Here is a 20,344-nt window from a genome sequence, read left to right as displayed (position 1 = left end):
GCACAGGGAGATCAGCTCGGTGCTTTGTGACCACCTAGAGGGGTGGGATAGGGAGGGTGGGAGGGAGGTAGACGCAAGAGGGAAGAGATATGGGAACATATGTATATGTATAACTGATTAACTTTGTTATAAAGCAGAAACTAACACACCATTGTAAAGCAATTATACTCCAATAAAGATGTAAAAAATAAAAATGTAATGTCAGAAAAAGAAAGATAAGTACCATATGATATTCCTTATATGTGGAATCTAAAATATGACAAAAACAAACTTATTTACAAAACAGAAACAGACTCACAGACATAGAAAACAAACATGGTTACCAAAGGGGAAAGGGAGAGGAGGGATAAATTAGGAATTGGGGATTAGCAGATACAAACTACAAACTACTATTTATAAAATAGATAAACAGCAAGGTCCTACTGTATAGGTATATAGATATAGAGATAGAGATATACCTGTATAGGTGTGTGTATATATATATATATATATATATATATATATATATATATATATATATATATATATATATATATATATATAACTGAATCACTTTGCTGTACACCAGAAACTAACACAACATTGTAAATCAACTTTACTTCAATTAAAAAAAAAAAGCTTCCTGCCCCTGTAATTGGTATATACTTATTTAAGATTGACTGGGCCCCAATTAACCTAACCAACTGGATTGATCTGGAAAAATTGATCTTGCAGTGGTGGACCCAGTAAGAAATCTGAGTGCTTGGTGGCAGAAGATTTTCTGTAATTTTGGTTAAAGAAGAGATCTATCTACCCTAACAAGTTGGAAGAGAATTCTTTGGTCATCAGCTTGGAAATGGTTGGATTTTATAAGAACTAGTTACAAAAAATATGACTCAACCATATGACTAAGGACAGTAAATTAGTCTTCAAGCAGATTTCCAACAAAGGTTTTTAGAAGATTGGCTCAGTTGCTTCTTTTTTCTCTTTCTGCTTCTTAACTGGCCTTCCCTCTTCATGTTTTTCAGGCTCTCAGTGGAATAATCATTAGGTCCTCCCCTTTCCATCTACCACCACCACTACCCCAGTCAAAATCCACTCGTCCTGTGAACCAAATGGTCCCTCTAATAAATTAATTTTAGAAATGTGGTTAATGATGAGATGGACTAGAGGCGGAAGTGAGCCCAAGGGAAGGCCAGTGGAGAAGCTCATTTAAACCAGTCTTTCTGCCAAGGATGCCACTGCTTTCTCCAATCACTAGTCTAATGGTCCTTTCTATAAGAGTAAGATGCTCAGTGATGTAAGCTAACTTGCTTATCATTTCTCCAGTAACTTAGAACACCAGGAAAAAATAATCATTCACCTTTATTCTTGCTTTTTTATTCAACATAGACTCAGAATTCTCCCTGATGGATTGCTTCTCAAATCATACCCACAGGAAAAAGACAAAAGGATGGACTTTGGTTTGGAGATAGTGAAGGAGAAGATATTTCTCAATATCATTTGTTAACTAAAACATGGAAAAGTAAAGTGATGATGTGCCAAACAATGAAGGAGAGATGATACTCCTGCAGCTTTTCATGAAATTTTACTTTTTCAGGCCTAAGTTCCCTCATTAACAATACTCCATCCCCAAGTCTGGCCATGTGCTTCATGATTCAGCACCATCAGTGACTGATACTGCACCAAAAGGAAAGTCCAGAGGCTTCATCTCGAGTGGCATGTAAATTAGATTTCCAACCCAAAAAATAAGATCCACAGAAAAGGGGAGGGAAAATATCTCACCATAGCCTCTTCTGAATCCTGTGCAATTTCTAGGAAAATGAGGTTCAGGAGAAACTTGCCAACAGAAGGGCCATCGTGGGTTTGGGGGGAAGAGGAATGAGAGTAGAGGGCAGAGACAAAAGTGGGGAGATGGAAGCAGGACTGAGACTGAGGCAAAGTCAAAGGCTCCTGCCCCCTTCAAGGGTTTCCCATTGTCAAGCTGATTCTCTTCTCATGGAAAAATAAACTTCCATCTGAGAACCAATCAGAATGTAACTGCTTTTCAGGGCTCAGTTTTTTCATCCACTCATTCCACCCTCTCTTACTCATTAGCACACAAGCAGAAATAATTAAAAATAATGCCAAAACAAAACCAGCACCGCCTACCACAATTAACAATCGTTACATTATATCTAGCTTTTCTGTGCATTTATCTCCAGAAACCATAATCTTTGTCCTTGATTGCATCTTCTTGGTGGGCTGAAGGTCCCAGATATGTGCAGGAATACAGAATGTGGTGCTAAGCTCATCAGGTAAAGGCAGAAAGCCTCAACCATACTCTCTTTTTTTTTTTAAGATTTATTTACTTTATTTTTTGGGGGGGCTGCGTCAGGTCTTCGTTGCGGCACGTGGGATCTTCACTGAGGCATGCAGGATCTTTCGTTGTGGCGCCTGGGCTTCTCTCTAGTTGTAGTAGTGGGTTTTGTCTTCTCTAGCTGTGGTGCACAGGCTCCAGGGCGGGTGGGCTCTGTAGTTGTGGCATTCGGGTTCCAGAGCTCGTGGGCTCTGTGGTCTGCAGTACGCGGGCTCAGCAGTTGTGGGGCACAGGCTTAGCTGCCCCGCGGCATGTGGAATCTTAGTTCCCTAACCAGAGTTCGAACCCACATCCCCTGCATTGTAAGGCAGATTCTTTACCACTGGACCAGCAGGGCAGTCCCATCACCCATGCTCTCTTAATGTCTTTCATACCTATCTCTCTCACTGGAAAACACCAGAGAGGAACAGTAACTCCTCCAATCAATGCTGATTTGAAGGAAATGAAAGTGATAAACTTATTCCATCTACCATCTAGCACTGCTGCTGCTGTTATTATTATCATTATTGAATACTGCAAGTGAATCGTTTCTGCCACAAGAACCATCATAGTGGCCATGAGAATATTGACCAGTATGCATCCCTGCACCCCAGCTGCAGTAACCCAATCCATAGTACAGTCGACATTAGGAATAAAAGTAAAGTTTTTGAAGACCTCTGATCAAAAGCCTCTTTTCTAGGTGAAAACATGACTTTAAGACCCCTGCTTTAAAAGACAAACTGACTTGGGACTTCCCTGGCGGTCCAGTGGTTGGGATTTCACCTTCCAATGCAGGGGGTGTGGGGTCAATCCTTGGTCGGGGAGCTAAGGTCCCACATGCCTTGCGGCCAAAAAACCCAAACAAAAAACAGAAGCAATATGGTAACAAATTCAATAAAGACTTTAAAAATGGTCCACATCAAAAAAAATCTAAAAAAAAAAAAAGACACACTGACTTCCAATTTTTTCAAAGACTGACCATTTAGTCCCAATCCTTCAAAGAAAGTAACATTTCCATCAAATGACAGTAATGGTATCTTGTTGTCATCTTCAAGTAGGAGCTTTCCTACAAATTGATCTGAGATACAACATTTTAAGAAACATATACTTTTCCAGCATCCAAGAGATTTGTAAGTTGTATGAAGAAAAGCCATATATCATCACCGGCAGAATGGGAGAGGATTGCAAGGTGCTTAGCACCAGCCAAACTGAAGAAAACTTGTTTCTTCAAGCAGCAAAGCATCTAAGAGATATCCAGAAGATACGGTGTCAGGCTGAACTTCAGGGCAGTGATGAATCAGAGAAACACACCTGGTGACCAAATTTAAAACTATCTAATTCTCAGAGGAGAATAGACAGCCCAGGCTCAAAGCTTGGAGCTCAGTTATGGACCCCCAGAGCATTAAGCTCATGCATGGCCCCAGAGTAACCTCTCTGACCCAACCTCAAACTGCTGGTGGTGAAGTAGAGGTTTGAATCTTCAGCCTTGTTCACAGTCCTAACACGACGTTGGTGACTTCAATCCCTGTACACGCGTGTTGAATTTCAAAGGCTTCTGGTTCTAGACCCTGGCTTAACCCACCCCTTAGACCTGTCAGCAGATCTTGGCCTCCCTGGTTTGGCCCTTACTGCTCTCTAAGGCATTTGATCCCGAGTCATCCATTGGCCTCAGAGAATTAGCCCCACCTCACCCTCCATTCATTGTCCCCTACTCCCAGCTCCAACCCTTGGGATGGATACATGATGCACTTGGCTGAGTTTACCTTATCATAATCCAATGCGGAAGCTGCAGTTATCAAACACAGGAAAAGTATTTCAAAAAACAATAATAGACATCAAAGAGGAACTGCTATCTCAGAAGCCAAGGTAAATATCAACACAGACCACGGTTTGGCAAGACTCCAGCTTGTTATGTACAAAATGTTACTCTGAAGGCCTTGACTATTTGACTTTTTAATGGTACAAAAATGTGTATGAAAATACACCTCTAGGACAGTCAAGGACAGTGTATTTCCATTTTAAACACAACTGCTTTACTTTTTTTTTTTTTTTTTTTTTTTGCGGTACGCGGGCCTCTCACTGTTGTGGCCTCTCCCACTGCGGAGCACAGGCTCCGGACGCGCAGGCTCAGCGGCCATGGCTCACGGGCCTAGCCGCTCGGCGGCATGTGGGATCTTCCCGGACCGGACCGGGGCACGAGCCCGTGTCCCTTGCATCGGCAGGCGGACTCTCAACCACTGTGCCACCAGGGAAGCTCGGGTATTGCTTTTTTATGATTTGTTAGTTACGTCTGGAGCAGTGCTCAGTGTAGGGTTAATTATTCCCCATTACTGAGGCCAGACCTTCCTGAATGTTCTGCCCAATACTTCGTGAACTATGAGTTTTCCAGTCTGGTTGGAGGGAATAAGCAATATTCCCGGACTTCTGTGAGTGCAAGGCACTGCTCTCCACCCCCTCCCTGTCCCCTCCCCCACCTTTGCACCCCTTCCCCCTTCCCTCCAGCCTCCTGTAGTTGCCTCACTTGCTCTGATGAATCCTTGAGGGGCCTTTCTGCAGATCTCCAGTGCCCTCTCTCTGTGCCGCTCTCTTGGTTCTAGAGCTCTGTCCTGAGAACTCCAGCCATCTTGGTTTCCCTGGGCTCTTAACATCACCTCCTCAACTCAGGGAGTACGAGTTCCACCTGTGGCTCAGCCTGGACCCTCTATCTGGCAGCCAGCTGGAGCAGTCCAAGCACTCACCTTTTTTTTTTTTTTAACATCTTTATTGGAGTATAATTGCTTTACAATGGTGTGTTAGTTTCTGCTGTATAACAAAGTGAATCAGCTATACATATACATATGTCCCCATATCTCTTCCCTCTTGCGTCTCCCTCCCTCCCACCCTCCCTTATCCCACCCCTCTACGTGGTCACAAAGCACTGAGCTGATCTCCCTGTGCTATGCGGCTGCTTCCCACTAGCTATCGGTTCATTCTCAAGCCCTCACCTCTTTTGTTTGTGATTTCTTGGGGATCGTTGCCTTCCCACTGCCTGATGGCCAGCGCTTCAAAAACTATATTGTTTCATATATTTTATCTGATATTATTTCAGGTTATTTCAGGCAAAAGAATAAATCTGGCCCTGTTACTCTATCTTGGGCAAAAACAGAACTTCTTTAAAATTCAGCCGACTTAGCACTCAATACCAGTATTACACAGAAAAGATACTATCAATACTTTAACCGGTGTTTTTCAAAATAAGGTCCTTGAGCCGCCTTCCTGAGACTCCCCCGGGGTGCTTGATAAAATGAACATTCCTACTTCACATCCCCAGATCTACTGAATATAAATTTCTTGCCGCTAAAATTTGACAGTTGTTCTCATTACCATGACAATTCATTAACAAAAGACAATAGGGGCTTCCCTGGTGGCGCAGTGGTTGGGAGTCCGCCTGCCGATGCAGGGGTCACGAGTTCGTGCCCCGGTCTGGGAAGATCCCACATGCCGCTGAGCTGCTGGGCCCGTGAGCCATGGCGGCTGCGCCTGCGCGTCCGGAGCCTGTGCTCCGTGGGCGCGGGGGGAGGCCGCAGCGATGAGAGGCCGGCGTGCCGCAGGGGGGAAAAAAAAAGGACAATAAAATTCCTCTTCTGAAAGTTGGGAAATCATTAGAATTGGCAATGGGTTAAAAAGGCAAGGAGAATATTGGGAGTTCAGCTTGAAATGATGTTCACACCAGCTTTTATAGCTTTCAGCATGCTCTGTATAAACCATGACTCTCCATGGCTCCGTGATCAATTTTGGAGCTGCTTCCTACTCATTCATTGCAACAGTAGTGCTCCATTTGGAGATTGGGAAGCAATGGTGAGATGGGGAGAGAATCCTGACTGCCTCCACACAGAGGGCCTCTGGACGGCAAGTGTTCAGGGCCAAAGTCAAACCAACCAGGAAACTGTTTTGCCAGGATGTGTGCTTCCCCTCAGCTCCCCACCAATGAATTTTCATCAACAGTAACAACAATCACACTATCAATCTTTTATTCTCCAATCTCAAGAGCCATTGGAATGACCCCTGTACCATCCTGACTCATATCAGTCCCATTTTCTGAGGAAGGAAATAAACAGCCTAACATGCTTGTATAAGGTGTGAGCAGAATATGGATATCATGAGGCTGAGTCTATCAGAGGAGCAGTAGGTTACATTACTCGAGCAGAGTTCCTCACAAATCTTCTCTGGGACTTGGTATTGGCCATCTCACTCATTTTGAAGCTAGTGGCAAAGTTCTCGCTCCTGGAGGAAGTGAGGGAAGCACCAGTGCAAGCTTAAGCTTGTAGACGAAAGAACAAAACAAAGTGTATCTCACATCTCAAATCATTATGTGTTCTCTACCTGAACCTACTTTTTTATCCAAAGTCTGACTACATTTCATTAGCATTGGGGGAAGGGTGGGCAAGGTGGAGATGGAGATGGGAGAATGTAGGCAGAGCCAGATTACCTTTCAGCCCATGGTAAATATCTGGACTTTATGTTAAATGCAGTGGGAAGCCATTGGAGGGTTTAAGCAGGGGACTGATGGGACCTTATGTGCATTTTTAAAGAATCATCCTTGTTGCTTTGTGGCACATCCTGGTTGCTTTACAGGGGGCAAGAGTGAAAGCAAGGAGAACCCTAGGACAATGCTAGTGAAGCCATAGTCTGTGGACCAATGCTAGTAAGCAAACTGTTTACCATCTGCAACAAGATAAGCACGGAAACTGACAGTAAACATTTAGAAACTTTAAAACATTTTAGAGTAATATGACATTGCTGCAACATCCAAATAGGATTTTTTATATTTTTACAAAAATGTCAAGCTTCACTGGACCGAGGGAAAAAAAAATAAAACCAAAACCAAACTGATCCTTTACCACAGATAGTTTAATACACTGTGGCAGTAATTCAGGCCAGGGGTGATGGATGCTGGATCTAGGGCATATCAGGCACAGAGAATACAAAGTGTTCACCCTCCCAGGATTACAAAGGATGGTAAGAGGAATCTGGCAGATCAGGACAAGGAATTTGGTGCACACAGCAAGACCTCTACCTCTGTTGACCAGCACTAGACTCGACTACTCACCAACCCTCTGAAAAGTTGCCATCAACAGCAGTTGCTTCACTCCTGAGTGTATTACACATGGCATAAATGTTAAGCGTTCAGACACTGGAATGAGGTTATCCTATGTTTAAGTCCTGATTTCATCACTGTGTGATCTTGGAAGAGTTACTTAACCTCTCTGGGCCTCAGTTACCTCATCTATAAAATGGGAATAATAAGAGCCTCTACCCCATAAGGTGTCCATGAAGATAAAATGAGAAGAACCCCGAGAAGAGGCTGACACCTCATAAATGGTCACTCAGGCATTAGTTGTTTGTGTATTTTTCTGGGAAGAAAGAGCTTTAAAACATGATGACGGTTACATAATCTCTATCCTCTGTGGAGCACAATAAAGTTCACAAAACCCTATCACATACAGTACTTCATGACTCCTCTCTTAGAATTAGGGAGAGACAGGCCTGATTTTCTGACGAGGAAAATGAGGGTTAGTGTCCATACAGAGGTTCCCAACTTGCCCCAGGAGGATGAGGTATTGATTCATCACTCTTCTCCCCACAGTGGAAACAACCTGTCCAAAAAGTCACACAAGCAGCAAGAAAAAAAACAAGATCACCATGCTCTTCCACAGTCTGTCTTCATGCCCTTAGTGCATACAAACCGAAGGCAGAGCAGGAGGAAAAGCAACACCAGAGATGGAGAAGCTGGGGTTCAGTTCTCCTTCCTGCTGGCTTAAAGGTAACGAGCATCTAGGTCTCTAACCCCAGTTCCCCCATTCTTCCTCAACACAACCTTCTCTCTCCCCCTTATTACTCTCTCTTCCTCGGACCTTTATCCCCAAGGTTCAGCTGTGACATGATTTTGGTGCATTTTTCATGATTTTTTCTTCTTCACTAACATTTTTAATGTTATTAAATTTTCATTATTTATTAAACATACAGTGTCCCTAAAACTGTCCTAAATGTGCTCCTTACTACCATACCTCTCTCTATTTTGGCTTTTCCTCTCTTCCTTTAAGAGTTTTTGACAATCATTAGTCTGAATTATTCCTGGCTTACAGAGACAGGAAGCAAGAATCAAATAATTGGAGAAAAACTCTCTGAGCTAAAGAAAGACTTGGGTCTTCAAATGGAAAGGACACATCAAGAGAAAACAGGATGTTAAAAAGAAATTTTTTTTAAGATCCATACCTAGACATATCAAAGTGAAATTCAGAACTTTATACTTTTTTAATTTAAAGTATAAGGATAGTAATTTAAATAGGGCTACTTGGATATGAAGGATGTCATTTGAATTTTATGAGAGTAGTTATTAATCCCAATATTTTGATATTTTAATCTATTGTTTTGTCTGTAGAAGAATATTTTAGGAACTAATATATCTTTTTCTGAAGAAATACTTACCCAAAGTTCAAAAATCCCTTATATTTCACTTTGGTTTCTTTTTCTTCTATTAAATTTATGACAAATGAAATATAGTATTTTTTACTGAAAATGTATTTGGTGGTAGACTCTGGGCCAGAGATAAAACACAGCGTCTCTACACAAGAAACTGGGTCTATTTGGCCACCTAGTTGTTGACTCAAGTCAGAAAACAGACTAAGTAGGATTTCAGGTCATTAGGAGGGAACTCAAATGCCTCCTAAACACCTAAGTTCCTACCAGGAAATAACACAGCCATGAGGGAATTTTGGCTCTGAAAAAAGTGAAGTTAATGGGAGCTCTACATAATTTGGTGAGAAAGAGTTCACCTTTCAGCTTAAAGAAGTGAGTTTTCATGGGAATGAGGCCACAAGGAACAGTGCAAACAGTCTGATTTGAGAAGCTTAGCCCAATGCCACTCTTACTTTAAGTGGCTTGGTCTTCTATAGAAAAAGAACATTCTTCCATTTGAGCTTCACCTACTGTTCTCCATGACAAAATATGCCACAAAAATCTATACATCTCAGCTGACCAGTTGAGATTTGTGTATTATACATGTATATGCTTATGTATTTGTGGAGCTAAAAAAAAAACAAAACAAAACAAAGCAGAACAATGAATATAATATGGTCTCATTTATATTCTAAAATTATATTTATGTTTAGATCTATACCTGTGAGTGGATTCTTGGAGAAGGTCTAGAAGGATACAGGCCAAACTACTAACAAAGGTACCTCGGGGACAGTAGCGGGATGGGAAGAAAGCAGGTAAGAAAAGGGGAAAACATTACTTTTGACTCTATACACTGTTTCAATTTTTTCAGCTCATATAGATTACTTTTTTAATTCTAAAGCCAAAAAAAATTAGAAGGGTTAGGAAAAAAGAAAGAAACAAACAAAAAAAGAAAGAAGGAAAGAAAGAAGGAAAGAAAGAAAGGAAGGAAGGAAGGAAGGGAGAGAGAGAAAGAAGGGAAGAGAGAGAGGGAAAGAAGGGAAGAGAGAGAGAGAGAGGGAGGGAGGAAGGAAGAAAGGGAGGAAGTTGGAAAGAGAGGAAGGAAAGCTATCAGCAATCAATGCCCTGTAACCATAGGAAAAATCTTTCTTTCTTGGAGAGAGTAAAAGTTATAAGAAGTAGAAATTTTGAGTAATTCTATGAGGAAAAAATTAGCACTTTAGATATAGTTTTAAAAATAAGTCAAGAATGAATCAATATTTTAATACTATGTCTATATGTATTCTAATGGTGTTTATATAGAGAAGAACATTATAATAATTAATAAGTGAATTGCTTAAATATCCACATACAAAACAATAAAGTCGGACCCTTACCTCCATCATATACAAAAATTAATTCAAAATGTATCAAAGACCCAAACATCAGAACTAAAACTATAAATCTCTTAGAAGAAAACACAGAAGAAAATCTTCATGACACTTGATTTGGCAATGATTCTTGGATATGACACCAAAAGCACAGGCAACAAAAGAAAAAATATGTTAATTGGATTACATCAAAGGACAATACCAACAGAGTGAAAAGGCATCCCAGGGAATGGGAGAAAATATCTGCAAATCATATACCCAATAAATAGATAACATCAAGAATATATAAAGAACACCTACAACTCAATAACAAAACAAAACCTGACTTAAAAATGAGCAGAGAACTTAAATAGACATTTCTCCAAAGAAGATATACAAATGGTCAATAAGCACATGAAAGGGTGCTCAACATCACTAATCAGAAACACAAATCAAAGACACAATAAGATATCACTTCATATCCATGAGGATGGCTGTTATTAAAAAACAAAAACAGGCTTCCCTGGTGGCGCAGCTGTTGAGAGTCCGCCTGCTGATGCAGGGGACGTGGGTTCGTGCCCCAGTCCGGGAAGATCCCACGTGCCGAGGGGCAGCTGGGCCCGTGAGCCATGGCCGCTGAGCCTGCGCGTCCGGAGCCTATGCTCCGCAACAGGAGAGGCCACAACAGTGAGAGGCCCGCGTACCGCAAAAAAAAAAAAAAAAAAAAAAAAAACCCAGAACAACAAGTGTTAGCAAAGATGTAGAGAAATCGGAATCCTTGTGCATTGCTGATAAGAATACAAAATGGTTCAGGGCTTCCCTGGTGGCGCAGTGGTTAAGAATCCACCTGCCAATGCAGGGGACACGGATTTGAGCCCTGGTGCAGGAAGATCCCACATGCCGCGGAGCAACTAAGCAGTGCACCACAACTACTGAGCCTGCGCTATAGAACCTGTGAGCCACAACTACTGAAGCCCGCGTACCTAGAGCCCATGCTCCGCAACAAGAGAAGCCATGACAATGAGAAGCCCACACATCACAACAAAGAGTAGCCCCCACTAGCTGCAACTAGAGAAAGCCCACGCACAACAACAAAGACCCAACGCAGCCAAAAATAAATAAATAAAATTTATTTTAAAAAATAAAATAAAATGGTGCAGCTGCTGTGGAAAACAGTATGGCAGGTCCTCAAAAAATAAAAAATTGAATTACTTTATGATCCAGAAGTAATTCCACTTCTGGGTTTATACCCAAAATAATTGAAAGCAGGAACCCCAATAGATATTTCTACACCAATGTTCATAGCAGCATTAATCACAACAGGCAAAAGATGTCATATTAGTCAGGGTTCTCCAGAGAAATATAACCAATAGGATATAGATATATAGGTAAATATATATGAAGAAAGAGAGAGAGATTTATTTCAGGAATTGGCTCACATGTCTGTGGAGGCTGGTAAATCCAAAAGCTTCAGGATAAGCTAACAAACTGGAAACCCAGGGAAGAGTTGATGCTGCAGTTCAAGTCCTAAGGCAGTCTACTGGCAGAATTCCTTCTTCAAGGGAGATCAGTCTTGTTCTATGAAGGCCTTCAAATGACTGGATGAGACCCACCTACATTATGGAAGCTAATCTGCTTTACTCGAAGTCTACTAATCTAAATGGTAATTTCATCTAAAAATACCTTTACAAAAATATCTAGAATAATGTTTGACCAAATATCTGGATACTGTGGCCTAGACAAATTGACACAAAACATTAACTTCACAGACGGAAATAACCCAAATGCCCATCAACATTTTGTTTGGGATAAACAAAATGTGGTATATACATACAATAGAAAATTATTCAGCCTTAAAAAGCAGTGAAATTATGACACTTACTACAATATGGATGAACCTTGAAGACATTATGCTAAGTGAAACAACAAGCCAGTCATAAAAGGACAAATACTGTATAATTCCACTTATAAGAGGTAACTAGAGTAGTCAAATTCATAAACACAGAACACAGAATGGTTGTTCCCAGAGGCTGGGGTGAGCAGAGAGGAAGGTAACAGAGGTTATTGTTTAATGAATACAGAGTTTCAGTTTGATGAAAAAGTTCTGGAGGGACTTCCCTGGTGGCACAGTGGTTAAGAATCCGCCTGCCAATGCAGGGGATATGGGTTCGAGCCCTGGTCCGGGAAGACCCCACATGCTGTGGAGCAACTAAGCCAGTGTACCACAACTACTGAGTCTGCGCTCTAGAGCCCGCATGCCACAACTACTGAACCCATGCATCTAGAGCCCATGCTCCACAACAAGAAAAGCCACCACAATGAGAAGCCCGCACACCGCAACGAAGTAGCCCCCGTTCACCGCAGCTAGAGAAAGCCCCCGGCGCAGCAACGAAGACCCAAGGCAGCCAAACTAATTAATAAATTAATTAATTTTTTTAAAGTTCTGGTTGCACCATAATGTGAATGTACTTGATGTCACTGAACTATACACTTAGAAATGGTTATAATGCCAAATTTTATGTTATGTTTATTTTACCACAGTAAAAAAAATGAATTGCTTACATGTATAGGCTTTACTATGATGCAGACACCATGCTAAATGCCTTATATTGATTTTCTCATTTAATGCCTTTGATATTCCCATTTTATAAATAATAAAGCCTCCTACAGAAAGTGACTTGCTCAAGGCACACTAGTAAGAAGCAGATCTAGGGTTGAAACCCTCCATCTGACTCCAAAATCCATGTGCTCAGTCAGTGTGCTATACTGAAAAGAGTGACTACATTAAGGTAATGAGATAGAAGGCAAATTAAACTGTTTTTCAAGTAATATTTTAAAGTTGATTAAACATTAAAATTTTTAAGACTGAATTCCCCCCAAAATATCGAATCCAGACTGGGTATGACTAATAATAAGACACCTAAAATAGTCCTACGTTAACCTTCAACATGAGACATTCTTATCCCAAAACCACAGCATCTCCAGAAATAAGACAAAAAAACAGGCTGCCCAAGAAATAGGAATAGAAGTGTACCTGGCATCTGCCCCATTCTTCCACAAGCCTTGGGAAATTTCATAGTTTCTCTATTTTTTATAAATAAAACTACTGTGGTTCCATTTATATTTTTAAATTATATTAACATTTAGATCTACACCTGTGAGTAGATTCTTGGAGAAGGACTGGAAGGATACAGACCAAACTATTAGCAAAGGTTACCTCTGGAGAAAGTAGTAAAATGGAAAGAAGGCAGGTAAATAAAGGGGAAACCATTACTTTTGACACTTATACACTCTGTTCCAGTTTTTCAAAGGATACAGTCATTCAACTGACATTACTGAATGTCTACCATAAGTCCAGGGTCTATGGTGGTTCTGTTCAATCGAGATGAAAAGACAGAATGATTATCTGTAATGAGCTCCATCTAATAAACAAGGAACACATCTCCTGTCTGCATGTGCAACACATCCCATAGACAAGACTCATGTTGGTATTCTGGTCCCTGCAGGGAATTTTTACCAACCCCACTCCTCCAAATGGTCCCTCCCCCTCCAGTGATCTTCCTTCCATGGACTTCTTGACTACCACCACCACAAAAAGAAGAGCAGCCCTGCTGTATTACACCCAAGGCAGCATAGACTAGTGGTGAAGGCTTGGGCTCTGGAGTTACACCGTCTGGGTCTGCATCTGTCATTTGTACAGTGTGACCTTGGGCAAGTTTCTTAATCTGCCCGTGCCTCTGTCACCTCAACTAATAGGTACCAACCCTCACAGGATTACTGAGAGGCTTACATGAGTTAAGGCAGTTAAAGCACTCAGAACAATGTCTGTCATATATTAGGTGTTCAGAAAATCCATTACTCATAGATGGATCAAATAGCCTTCTAGAAGCAACAGACTGTCCCAGGGAAAAGAAATAAAAGATCATCCAATGGAAGAGGGATCTTAGAGATCATTTTACAGATGATGGCACAGAGAGGGCCATAATGGCTCAATGTCTTGCCCAAGGACACACAGGTGGTCCACGGCAGCATCAGGACCAGACTCAGGTTCTCTCTGACACAGCACAGTGCTCTCGAGGAAGAGAAAGCAGAGCTCTCCATACTGACTTGTCACTTAGGTGCATATCACGTCTCATCTACTTTAATACTTGTGCATCCTAAAGTTATAAGTATTAGCATGTGAATGCTCGATTCTCTGAGCAGCATGAAAAAGGGCTTTTTGGCACACACTGTGAGTGTGTAGGGGTTAGGGAGGGGTGCAGGTGCAACAATCACATCTATGTCAAAGACTTTAGGGCATGACCTGTTTCTGAAATGGTGCCTGGGTAATAGTCCAGGATGCCAGACCACTTCAGCAGAGCTCCAAGACAGCCACCACAGAGTGAGTCCAAAAATGGAGCTGAGACTCACTGGTCAGTCCTGCAAGGCCCCAAGGTGGGGGTCACTGAAGCAGTGGAGCAGATCAGGAGGGGTATGCTGGGCAAGGGGGAGAAACTGAGAGGTGGGTCATTCCAGAAACACCTCCAACTATGTAACTGCTGCAAGTTCAGCTTGTGACCCCCTACCAATCCTACCTCCCAAGCCTCTCCTTCCCCACAGAGAGGCTCTCCATGCCGCCCTCTCCTACCTCTCCCACTTTTCCAACCTTTCCACCTACTAAGCTCTCACAGATTATCCCACATCATAAACCAACATCCCCCCAGGAGAAATTCACACTTTCCAGCCTCAGTGCTTTTTTGCCCACGCTTTCCCTTCCTCCTGGAGTGCCTGCCACCTTCTGTTCTATGATCCCTTTCCCCTCAACCAAAGCCATTTGGCAAAATCCTTTTCCAGAAATGCCAACCCTTCCCTGAAACCATCCTACGAGAAGAAGTCCTCTTTCCCAGAACACTCTAGGTCTTTCTAAGGCACTTGATAAATTCTACCTCACTCCCCTCTCCAGACTCTCTCTCCTTTACAGCCATATACAATGCCCCATTAACCAGGGGTCTGCACTCAGTAAACACTAGTTGCTAGTGTAGAAGTCAAAATGGTGGCTGGGAAACAAGTGCAGCAGGGGAAGCCGAAAAGGACAGCAATGAAGAGCGTGCACAACAGCAAAGACTAACTCTGTGCCAGAACCAAGGGTTTAACGTGTGTTAACTCACCTAGTTTTCAAGACGATCCCATGAGATAGGTGCTATTATCGCCACGTACAAAGGAGGGAACTGAGGTATGATGGGCTGAGTAACCTGCCCAAGGTCAAAAGGCAGGGTTTTGAATTGAACCAGGCCAGCTGGCTCTTTATATTGATTCTCTGCAACACTGTTCCTTCTAACCCTACATCCCTGAAAACCACTTCAACTCTTCCACTCACAATGTGCAATGCCTTTCTGAATCAAAAACACACTGTGCAACTTGAAATTATGGCACCTACTGCTTTCTAAGTCAAAAATTAAAGATCAGTTCTGGCCACAACTGCCACAAGAGTAAATAACATATGATAAAGTCTCAAATCTAAAACATTGTTTAAACAGAGACAATTATAGATGTTTGGGATGGAATGGGCCTCTGGCCATTCACCTAGCTCAGTATTTGCCATCATTTCCATTTTAAAGTCCTGAAATATATACCAGAATTATGTGCAAGCACAAACATCTAACAGCACTCTGAATATTACTTTGATAGAATTATGGGGGTAATAATATAATTATAAGCTTATTGATGCACACAGTGGTCTATCACGTTTAGTGTGTTTTTTTAACAACCATCAAGGAATTTGGGCCTACCACTAAGGACAGAAGAATATAGAAAAGACACTGAGCTACATTCACATGTAAGTGAAACAGTAATTACCTATATAATTCAGGATTTAAATAATTTAATATTAAATATCCCATTAAAGGAAGCAAAAGTTTTGTTAATTCTGAATAAGCCAGATAACTTTTCAATCTTCTGATGAAACAGGGGGAGACTTCCGTGGTAGTGCAGTGGTTAAGACCCCATGCTCCCAATGCAGGGGGCCCAGGTTTGATCCCTGCTCAGGGAACTAGATCCCACATGCATGCCATAACTAAGAGTTCGCATGCTGCAACTAAGAGTTTGCATGTCGCAACTAAGGAGCCAGCCTCCCGAAACGAAGACCCAGCGCAACCAAATAAATAAATAAATACTTTTAAAAAAACAGGGAGGGGGGATGGATAAAAATTCCAGCTTTACAAATGTATACTCTGTTCTCACAGAAAGAAAATAGAAACATAAATGTATCAATAGATTCAACTTTGAAGTTAGGAGAGGCTTTTTACAGGATAACAGTTAAATTTCTGTTCCCAGGAAATTTTTAAATAGCATACAGATGACCCCAAAATTAAATTTAATTAAATTACATTAAAATGTTAGCAAAGCAGAAGAAAAGGAAACGAGGTTCTGTGCAGTTTGTGGCAGCAAGCGATATTTTTCTCTCCCTGATGAGGAGAAGGCTTAGTGAGAACAGCAAAAAGACGCAGGGTAGAGATCACAGCGGGAGAAAAAAGATATCCAGCACGTACCCAAAACTTACCAACTCGGTCTTACTCAACGCTATTTTTCCCACTTTGCCAGTTTTAAATCAGACAGCGGCTGGGCTTTTGCTGTTGCTGTTTCTGTCCTTTTGATCCCAGAGCCCCATGAAAGTTAAACTGTGTGTTGGATGGGATCTGGCCCCGTCTCGCATTAGGGCGAAAAAAGTTTTAAACTTGGATTCCTGGTTGCTTCTTTGGAAAAGTGAATAAATAAGTGGCTGAAAGGAGAGGACGTGGGAGACGTGCTCAGCTGACGTCGGGCCCGCGAAGGGGCCGCACAGTTCCTCAGCGCAGCTGTCCAGATGTGCCTCATCTGGTTCCCCGGCGGGACACGAGCCTCGGCGGCCACGGCTAGCAGAAGCTCCAGCTCATTGGTCTCCGGGGCTCCTCGCTTGCCGCCTATTGGCCGGCCGGCCCGCCACTCCCTCGGTCCTCGGGCCCGCCCCCCGCCCGCCGGGCCAGCTCGCTCCATCCTCAAGAGGAACCTGGAAGTGCAGCCCGGGCGCTGATGTGGCACTCGGCGGCAGCTGCGGGCGTGGGAGGGGCCCGGCCGGAGAGATGTCCTCCGCATCCAGGGCTTGCCCCTGTCCTGCCCCCTGTTATACCGATCCTTTCCGGCAGTTAGGCTGGTTTGTTTAAACAGGATGATTTCAATCTGTTAATGGGATGAAATTAATGCGCGCCCCGCCTTGGCTTAAATCCCCAGCATTTCCGAGTTAAAGGGACTGGGGCTCAGGGATGCCCACGCCCCCAAAGGGCCTTCAGGCCATGTCTCAGAACTTAAGTCTCCCCTCTTTATCCAGGGAGAGAATAATGAAATTCAAGAGCCTGTTTCACGGGGACAGTATTCTTTTTTTGGAAGAAAAAACTTAATGAACGCTTCACCGAAGTCCTCATTAACTAGAAAAGTCGCTCTTTCTGCAGAGAAGCCCAGGGCTGATTACAGGAGTGACTTGGAAGACGTGGTTAGTTTGGAATTTTTGTTGGGTGGTGGCTGTAGGAAAACGAGAAATGTTGCTGTGTTCTGTGAGAATGTAGACCAAATGATGCTTTAATCCTGGGGAAACCTTTGAAAGATTGATTAGTTGGGAGAGTGTCTGCAAATCAATCACCATTATAATTTGAGGGTTTTGACAGAAATGTGAGCTCATTGAAACATTAAGACGGCAAGAGCCAACTTCATTGAATCACACACCATGAAATGGGCCAGCCCCTATACATACAACCACCTTATGAAGTACATATTAAAATTATCTCCACTTTCAGATGAGGCTACCAAGACACAGCAGCCTCTCCCAGCATGCCACTGAGGTTTCCAATACTTGTTCTCAACATGGGTACATAAACGTACCTGCCCTTTGCCAGGAATAGGTGAGTCAGAGTTTATTGTGAGTGCCTCTACCTTCTGATGTCCAAAGCTTTCACTTCATAGATAATGTCCTCTTGGTGGGTCTATTTCTTATCTATTGCGATGTAACAGATTACCACAAATGTAGTAGCTTGAAACACCACACATTTACTATTGCAGTTTCTAAGGGTCGGAAGTCCAGGCATGGCTTAACTGGATCCTCTGCTCAGGGTCTCACAAGGCTGCACTCACAGTGTCTGTCAGGATGCATCCTCATCTGGAGGCTGGAAGGGGGAAGAATCTACTTCCAAGCTCCCTCAGGTTGTTGGCAGGATTCATTTCTTTGCAGCTGTAGGTCTGTGTCCCCAGTTCCTTTCTAGATGTCAGCTAGCAGCTGCCATTGCCTCCTAGATTCTAGTCTCATTCTCCTGCAGTTTCTGAAAACCAGGACGTGGAGGTCATGGGGGTCCGCCTTAGAGCCTGTCTGCCACAATGGGCTAGTCAGACACCTCAGTCTCTATAGCCCTGAATGCCATGTCATCTCACCTCCACAATCCCTCCAAAAATTCAGAGCCCCACTCACCAAGTAAAAAAATACATGAGTGGATTCACAACATTCAATCCCTCTGGCAGTCAAGGAAACCCACAAAGGAAGTTTGGCCCTTGAAATTAATCATGAGTTTGGCTTTCTGGAACATCTGTAATCTGATAATGGTACACTTTTAACCCAAAAGTTACTCAACAATGGGCTGATAGTCAAGGTACATGATCAACCTTCTACACTCATTACCATTGACAAGTATCTGATATTGTTGACCATTGGAACTGCTTCCTCAAAAATCTACTAAAAAAAGATTTCTGGAGACTTCTGCTTTCAAGAATATGGAGTAGATATAATTTTCCCTGTTTCTCCTGCTAGTATAATACCACCAAAAATCCTGACTTTACTTATAAACAAACATAAGAAGACTCTGAAAGCTTGAAAGAAGAGGCAAATGGGCTAGGAATCTAGGGACCCAAGGAATGCTATGATGGTGAGTTCCCTGGATTTTCTCTTTGTCTCATTGATCCAGACTTGGAGCCCAGCAAAAGCCTGTTGTCTTTTGTTGTTAGCCAAAAAACGAGGAAGCAGGAGCTTAGAAAGACAAAATAAGTTGGATTATTTTGGTGATGTGGCTTCCCCCACATCCACATCAGCAAAGGCCAAATGGGGTCCTAGACTTCCACCCTTGCTATAATAAGGTGAAAACAAAGGGCTAGTTCTTTGAAAAGATCAATATAATAGACAAACTTCTAGCATGACTGACAAAGAAAGTAAAGAGAGAAGACACCAATTACCAGTGTCAGGTACAAAACAAGGGATCTCATTATAGACCTTGCAGGCATCAAAAAGAAAGTAAGCAAATACTCCGAACAACTCTACACACATAAATTTGACTTAAATGAAAGGGACAAGTTCCTTGAAAAACACAAACTACCACAACTCACCCAATAGGAAATAAATAATTTAAATAGCCCTGTAACTATTAAGGAAATTTAATTCAAATTCAAATACTCCCAAAAAAGAAATCTCCAGGCCCAGATGGTTTCACTGGAGAGCTCTACAGAACGTTTAAGGAAGAATTAACACCAATTCTACATAATCTCTTCCAGAAAATAGGAGAGAACACTTTCCAATTGACTTTGTGAAGACAGTATTGCTCTGATGCAAAACCAGAGAAACACAGAATAAAAAAGAAAACTACCAACCAATATCCCTTATGAATATAGGTGCAAAAATATCGGCAAATAGAATTCAGCAATATATAAAAATCATTATACACGATGAGCATGTGGGGTTTTTTCCCCAGGGATGCAGTCCTTGTTTAATACTCAAAAATCAATCAATATAATCCATGACATTAACAAACTAAAGTAAAAACACAAACATATCAATCAACATAGAATAAGCACATTCAACAAAATTCAGCATCATAAAAATGCTCGGAAAAATAGAAAAAGAGAAGAGAACTTCCACAAGAGCAGGTACAAAAAACCCACAGCTAGCGTTATACTTAATGTGAAAAACTAGATGCCTTTCGTACATACTTTGTGATTCTATTTATATAACATCCTCGAAATGACAAAATTATGGAAATGGAAAACAGATTAGTGATTGCCAGGGGTTAAGGAGATGGTGGGGTGGAAGGGAAATGAGTGTGACTATAAAAGGGCAAAATAGAGGATCCTTGTGGTGTTGGAAGAGTTCTGTAGTTTGACTGTGCCCATGGGATAAAGTTGGGATATTGTACTATAATATATTTGCAAATAATAATGTAAAATGTTACCATTGGGGGAAACTGGTTAAAGAGTA

The 20,344-nt window shown here is 42.0% G+C and overlaps 1 protein-coding gene across 3 annotated transcripts in view; it reads right to left on the bottom strand.

Moving 5' to 3' along the window:
* TMEM45A (transmembrane protein 45A) overlaps nucleotides 1–16,973 on the bottom strand; it is an 89,986-nt gene extending 73,013 nt beyond the window's left edge. For all 3 annotated transcript variants that reach the window (XM_060099815.1, XM_060099816.1, XM_060099814.1), the window contains exon 1: nucleotides 16,643–16,973. The gene's annotated coding sequence lies outside the window, so the exon portion shown is untranslated. The remainder of the gene's footprint in view (nucleotides 1–16,642) is intronic.
* Nucleotides 16,974–20,344: the final 3,371 nt, after the last annotated feature.

This window comes from Mesoplodon densirostris, chromosome 5 (assembly GCF_025265405.1).
Source record: "Mesoplodon densirostris isolate mMesDen1 chromosome 5, mMesDen1 primary haplotype, whole genome shotgun sequence".
Taxonomy (NCBI): Eukaryota; Metazoa; Chordata; class Mammalia; order Artiodactyla; family Ziphiidae; genus Mesoplodon; species Mesoplodon densirostris.
The sequence above is the reverse complement of the archived record's forward strand: the minus strand, read 5'-3'. Positions and strand labels throughout refer to the sequence as shown.